This window comes from Daphnia pulicaria, unplaced genomic scaffold (assembly GCF_021234035.1).
Source record: "Daphnia pulicaria isolate SC F1-1A unplaced genomic scaffold, SC_F0-13Bv2 h1tg000149l, whole genome shotgun sequence".
NCBI lineage: Eukaryota > Metazoa > Arthropoda > Branchiopoda > Diplostraca > Daphniidae > Daphnia > Daphnia pulicaria.
The window spans coordinates 27,501-33,444 of NW_025804838.1; the positions used below are offsets into that span (position 1 = coordinate 27,501).

General features: G+C 48.4%; 1 non-coding gene across 1 annotated transcript; it reads left to right on the forward strand.

The window, feature by feature from the left end:
• Positions 1-2,826: 2,826 nt before the first annotated feature.
• Positions 2,827-5,121, forward strand: LOC124319260. Its single transcript, XR_006912957.1, has one exon. It is a non-coding gene; the product is annotated as a small subunit ribosomal RNA (ribosomal RNA).
• Positions 5,122-5,944: the final 823 nt, after the last annotated feature.

Here is a 5,944-nt window from a genome sequence, read left to right on the forward strand (position 1 = left end):
GAGGAGTGAGCGAGACCCGTCGATTCGAAAAAAAGCCGTCACACCGTCGAGGCGTGGCGGCTCTCAAATGGGTTGGTCGGGCGTGTCGTGATGACTTGCGACCGTAAAAAATTCCCACTCGTCGAAAATTTTCTAAGTCCCAACTTTGAAAACGACGGTTCCTGAAAGTCGGCTGGCGGTTGGATGGGGCAATGTCCCCGTCCAATCGCTAAAAATGAGCCGGAAAACGGAGACATTATGCGGCGGAACATTAGTGGTTTTCCTTAGTATAGAAGAGGTCTCGATTCCTAAACTCGGAAAAATTTTCAGAGTCCCAAAAATTTTCGAAGTGTCGAATAGTTTGGTTTCTCGAATTGAAAATTTTTTTCAAATTTGCGACATTACGACAAGCAGCGATTGTAAAGCCCGGTCCAAATTTTTCAAACGAGTCTTACTTCTTGTTAGTCCGCCTGGCCGATACCAAAGAATGGCCGACCGTCGACTATCGGGCGAATAGACGGGTGAAAGAAATAAAGTCGAAGCCGGTGGTTGGATAGATATCGAAGGGAAGGCGAAAGAGGCGAAAAGGAAAGCGCGAAATTTCTTTAGTAGCTTCGACGCAAAAACTTTGGTATCGACGGGGAGCTTTGGGAAATGAAACGAAGACGCAGAATGGGAAGTTGTCCGGTTCGGCGTTAGTTGTAGTTTCATTTCCACCGTAGCTGAGCTCCTTTCCGCCCGCCACTTCACATGATTTTAGTTTCGATTCCGTTCGATCGCGCTTGCACTGTCTTTGTTTTTTTTTCACTGCTTGGATCGCGGCTTTGCTCTAACCAGTTTAGCCCCATGCGATCAAAAAGTCTTAAAAAAAAAAACCGTTGAACGGAGACGAACTCGATGAGCTGTCGGTGTGTGAAATATCATTCCTTCGGTAAAACCGTTTTCGAAATTTCCGATGGTCGGTATATGTAAAAATATATCCGAACCGCGATGTGGACGGGAATTCAAACGCCCGCTTCACCGATTGGTGCGACAGCTGAGAAGCTCGTCACTCGATCCAACGACTCTTGGTCGAAAAGTTCAGAAGAGGTGCGCGCGTCAAACATTTTTTTGGTTTCGGACGTTTCGTTTCTTCGGCACGTGTGGTTTGTCTGTGGCCGTCTGTGAGAGAAATCGGACGCTTGTTCTTTGTTATTTTACCGTAACAAGACAAGACGGGAAAGATTCTTTCTTCCAAACTTACGGCATCATAACCATCAGCGTTTACCGTCAGCGACGATACGGAAGAGAAAAGAAAATGGTGCGCGTCTTTTCACTTTTTGACACCGTATCAAAAAAAATTACCGTTCAGGCGGAAATGTGTGTGTGTGTGTGTGAGCCGAGAGATAAAAAATAAAAAAGCCACCAAACAGAACGCTTTCAAATTATTTCGTGCGGCGTGCGCATATTTCACATTTTGCCGTTTGACGGAAGCTCGTTGTGTGGAACACAGAAGTGGAGATGGACGGAGTTGAAGGGGGGCGAAGACGGCCCGGTCGGACAAAGTCAAGAGATTGAAATATACGAGAGAATTGGGTGGAAGTGATGGCAAATCTATAAAATTCAAAAATCGGATGAGATGCGAGGACCGCAAAATGTGGCGTCGACTCTGACTCTCTTTTACTACGAACTTCCCTTCGACGGAAGATATCGAGAGCTGAGCTGAGCGCCCGCTGAGTATGGCCGGCGTAATTACAAACGAGTTACGGTTGGAGCTATATCGATTGTACGTATCCCGAACGTTCATCGAACAAGCCAGATCAACTCGGCGCCCGGTAAGATGTACGCTCAGTTATGGCCATGACACACGAAGGGAGAATTCAAACGGCTGTGAGTGTACGGCCCGCCCGGAGTTGTGTGTAGGCAGTGACCTCTCAAGAAAAAACGTAAAAAAATTTTTTTTGACAGTCACCGGTCTGCGACAAGTAATCAGTACGAAACTTGGGTGCAATGCAAAAAACATTTTGAGAATCCTTGCTTGACAACAACGAATCTAACACGATAAAAAAACGATCCCCATCGGTGTACCGCTTGCTTTTCTCGCGCTTCGGCGCAGAATCGCTTATTCAGCTGCCCTTGGAATATGTTCGTTTCGTGCATACTTGATCTCGGTCATTCTTCGGTGAACTCTTAAAGAATTGCGCACTTTTATAGGGGTAGTCTGGTTGCTTGTCTCGACTTGAAATGATTTGTTTTTTTCCGCCCATGACTTTCTATACGATGCCTCTATGCTGGCCTCTGACCGCGGTTGTTCCGAGTTTTCTCTTTCTCTTCGAAAGTCTTTGCGGAAAATTCTGCCTCGTGTGACCGTTGAGCGGTGAGGTGTGTGTGTGTGTGTGTGTCGTGCGGGGTGATGCGAGAGTGTGCCTCGGCGGTGGAAAAATAAAAATAAAACTCTGAGCCCACAAAAATTTAAAAGATGTATGCTTGTCAGCTTAGTAAAGCAGGCTTGACTTATGAGCATACAGCACGCCACATATGACCGTCGAAAACCGTAATACGGGAAAAAAAGTTGATGAATATATCAAGACCGGTCGAATGAATCCGATTCACTTTGGGCTCATAGACCGTTGAATGGTCTTTGACTTTGGAAATTGAAATGAAAAAAATCCAACAAACGGATCGGATCGGTGTTTCTCTTCACTGGGACTCGCTGTGACACGCCAGGCGTTGCGATCAAAAATTTTAGTTTCCGAAGAAAAAGAAAAAAAAACGAAAAACGTGTTGATTTGGTGTGTGTTTGGTGATGCGTGGGCGAAATAAAAACCCGCAACTCGCCGGATGCATATCAAACAAACATACACGAAATACCTGGTTGATCCTGCCAGTAGCATATGCTTGTCTCAAAGATTAAGCCATGCATGTCTAAGTACAAGCCGCTAGACGGCGAAACCGCGAATGGCTCAATAAATCAGTTATGGTTCCTTAGATCCACTCCATCCTACTTGGATAACTGTGGTAATTCTAGAGCTAATACATGCACTCGAGCCTCGACTGCGGGCTTTCGGGCTCGCAGAAGAGGTGCTTTTATTAGATCAAAACCAGTCGGGGCCGGGCTTTCGGGCTCGCGCACCGTACCAATTTTGGTGACTCTGGATAACTTCACGCCGATCGCACGGCCTTCGCGCCGGCGACGTATCTTTCAAATGTCTGCCTTATCAACTGTCGATGGTAGGTTACGCGCCTACCATGGTTGCAACGGGTAACGGGGAATCGGGGTTCGATTCCGGAGAGGGAGCCTGAGAAACGGCTACCACATCCAAGGAAGGCAGCAGGCGCGCAAATTACCCACTCCCGGCACGGGGAGGTAGTGACGAAAAATAACGATACGGGACTCTTCCGAGGCCCCGTGATTGGAATGAGTACACTTTAAATCCTTTAACGAGGAACCATTGGAGGGCAAGTCTGGTGCCAGCAGCCGCGGTAACTCCAGCTCCAATAGCGTATATTAAAGTTGTTGCGGTTAAAAAGCTCGTAGTCGGATGTCTGTCTTCGGCCGGGCGGCGCCGCTCTGAATCAAGGGTGTTGCGTTTCACGCTCTGGGAGCCCGGGTGTCAAAGCCCGACTCTCTTCACGGTCGGACAACATCGCCGGAGTGGTGGTCGGTGCGTCGTTGTTGTATCTGCGGCCAGAGTTGGAAAGTTCTTTCGGGTTCTTTTTTAAATTTTGGTCGTAGTTGACTCGATTCGCTCCACCCAGTCAATCGTTCGGGGTGCCCTTCACCGGGTGTCTCGGGCGGCCGGCAACGTTTACTTTGAACAAATTAGAGTGCTCAAAGCAGGTGTATCCCAACGCCTGAATATCGCAGCATGGAATGATGGAATAGGACCTCGGTCCGATTTTGCTGGTCTTTTACTTTTGGACCCGAGGTAATGGTCAATAGAGACGGACGGGGGCATTCGTACTGCGGCGACAGAGGTGAAATTCTTGGACCGCCGCAAGACGAACAACAGCGAAGGCATTTGCCAAGAATGTTTTCCTTGATCAAGAACGAAAGTTAGAGGTTCGAAGGCGATCAGATACCGCCCTAGTTCTAACCATAAACGATGCCAACCAGCAATCCGTCGGAGTTACTCCAATGACTCGACGGGCAGCTTCCGGGAAACCAAAGTCTTTGGGTTCCGGGGGAAGTATGGTTGCAAAGCTGAAACTTAAAGGAATTGACGGAAGGGCACCACCAGGAGTGGAGCCTGCGGCTTAATTTGACTCAACACGGGAAACCTCACCAGGCCCGGACACTGGAAGGATTGACAGATTGAGAGCTCTTTCTTGATTCGGTGGGTGGTGGTGCATGGCCGTTCTTAGTTGGTGGAGCGATTTGTCTGGTTAATTCCGATAACGAACGAGACTCTAGCCTGCTAAATAGGTGACGGGTTTTATCAATTGAAACCGAAGGGAGTACGGAGGCGTCGGGATCAGGTGGCGGCGATTCGGGTCTCGGTGGGACTGGTTCCTTTAGTGAGGCAATCTCTCGGCTTGGTTTCGTTGTGCTTTGTTCGTCGGGTGTACGGCCTTCACGGGTTGGTTGCCTGGCGGATGAGGTATGGCGGGGCTTTGTCGGGAATGTCTCGCGGGGGCTGGCTCTATTGTTATTCGGTCGTCGTCATCCCCGGCGATACCTTCTGCTCTCGCGTCCGTCACGCAGTCTTCTTAGAGGGACAAGCGGCGTCCAGCCGCGTGACAGTGAGCAATAACAGGTCTGTGATGCCCTTAGATGTCCTGGGCCGCACGCGCGCTACACTGAAGGAATCAGCGTGTTTCACTCTCCCTGTCCGAAAGGACCGGGTAACCGCTGAACCTCCTTCGTGGTTGGGATTGGGGACTGCAATGATCCCCATGAACCAGGAATCCCTAGTAGGCGCGGGTCACTAGCCCGCGTCGATTACGTCCCTGCCCTTTGTACACACCGCCCGTCGCTACTACCGATTGAATGATTTAGTGAGGCCTTCGGACGGGCTTGTCGGGGTGCCGTCGAGTGGGGAGCAATCTCTGCCCGTGCGGTGCCTACCAACGGCGAGACTGAAAGATGGTCGAACTTGATCCTTTAGAGGAAGTAAAAGTCGTAACAAGGTTTCCGTAGGTGAACCTGCGGAAGGATCATAAACGAACAAGACAAATGTTTTGCGCATATGGCTTTGGTTGAGCACGAAACAACTAAAAGTTGCAAAACAAAAAAAACCCCATCAAAAGTCTTTCGGCGTAAGACATCGTATGAACTATGTGTGGGTTGACGGAAGAAAATCATTTATTTTGAACGGGTATCAGGCGCTCTGATGCGCGGTGGTTTAAAGCGGATTCGCCTTTTCAAATTGATTTTTCTTTCCTCTCGGCTCAAAAAAAAACACAAAGTCTTTCGATTTGGTCTATGGCCGTGAGCAAATTCTTCCTGCTTCGATGGTGAATGTCTCTATAGATTCATTCGACCTTTAGCGGCGCTCACAGTGTTGACGTTAGTAGAGTGAAGAATACGATAGCCCGCCTGGGCCGCGAGTACCGAAGGAACAATAAAGGAGATTTTATAAAGTCTTAGTCCCTAAATCAAACACTTTGAAAAATAAAAACTCGGTGGATGGAGAGTCGGAAAAAAAAAAAAAAAAACATCAAGATTTTGAACGGGTATCAGGCGCTCTGATGCGCGGTGGTTTAAAGCGGATACGCCCAATCGAAATTGTTTTTTTTTTTGTTTCTCTCTTCGTCTTCGGGATTTTTTGATTCTCGGTGGGGGACGAAAGTGTGAGACTTTACTCTGGACGTTCTTTTCGGGCGTAGATACTCGTGGTTGCGTGCGTGTGCGTCGTATAGACTAACACTCCAAAGCCCGACACTATGCCGTTGAAAACCGAATGTTTTTTAAGCTTGCCCTTCGCCCTCTCGATGAAGTAGGAAGAATTCAAAATCACAATAACACACTAAACCCAAATTCTAG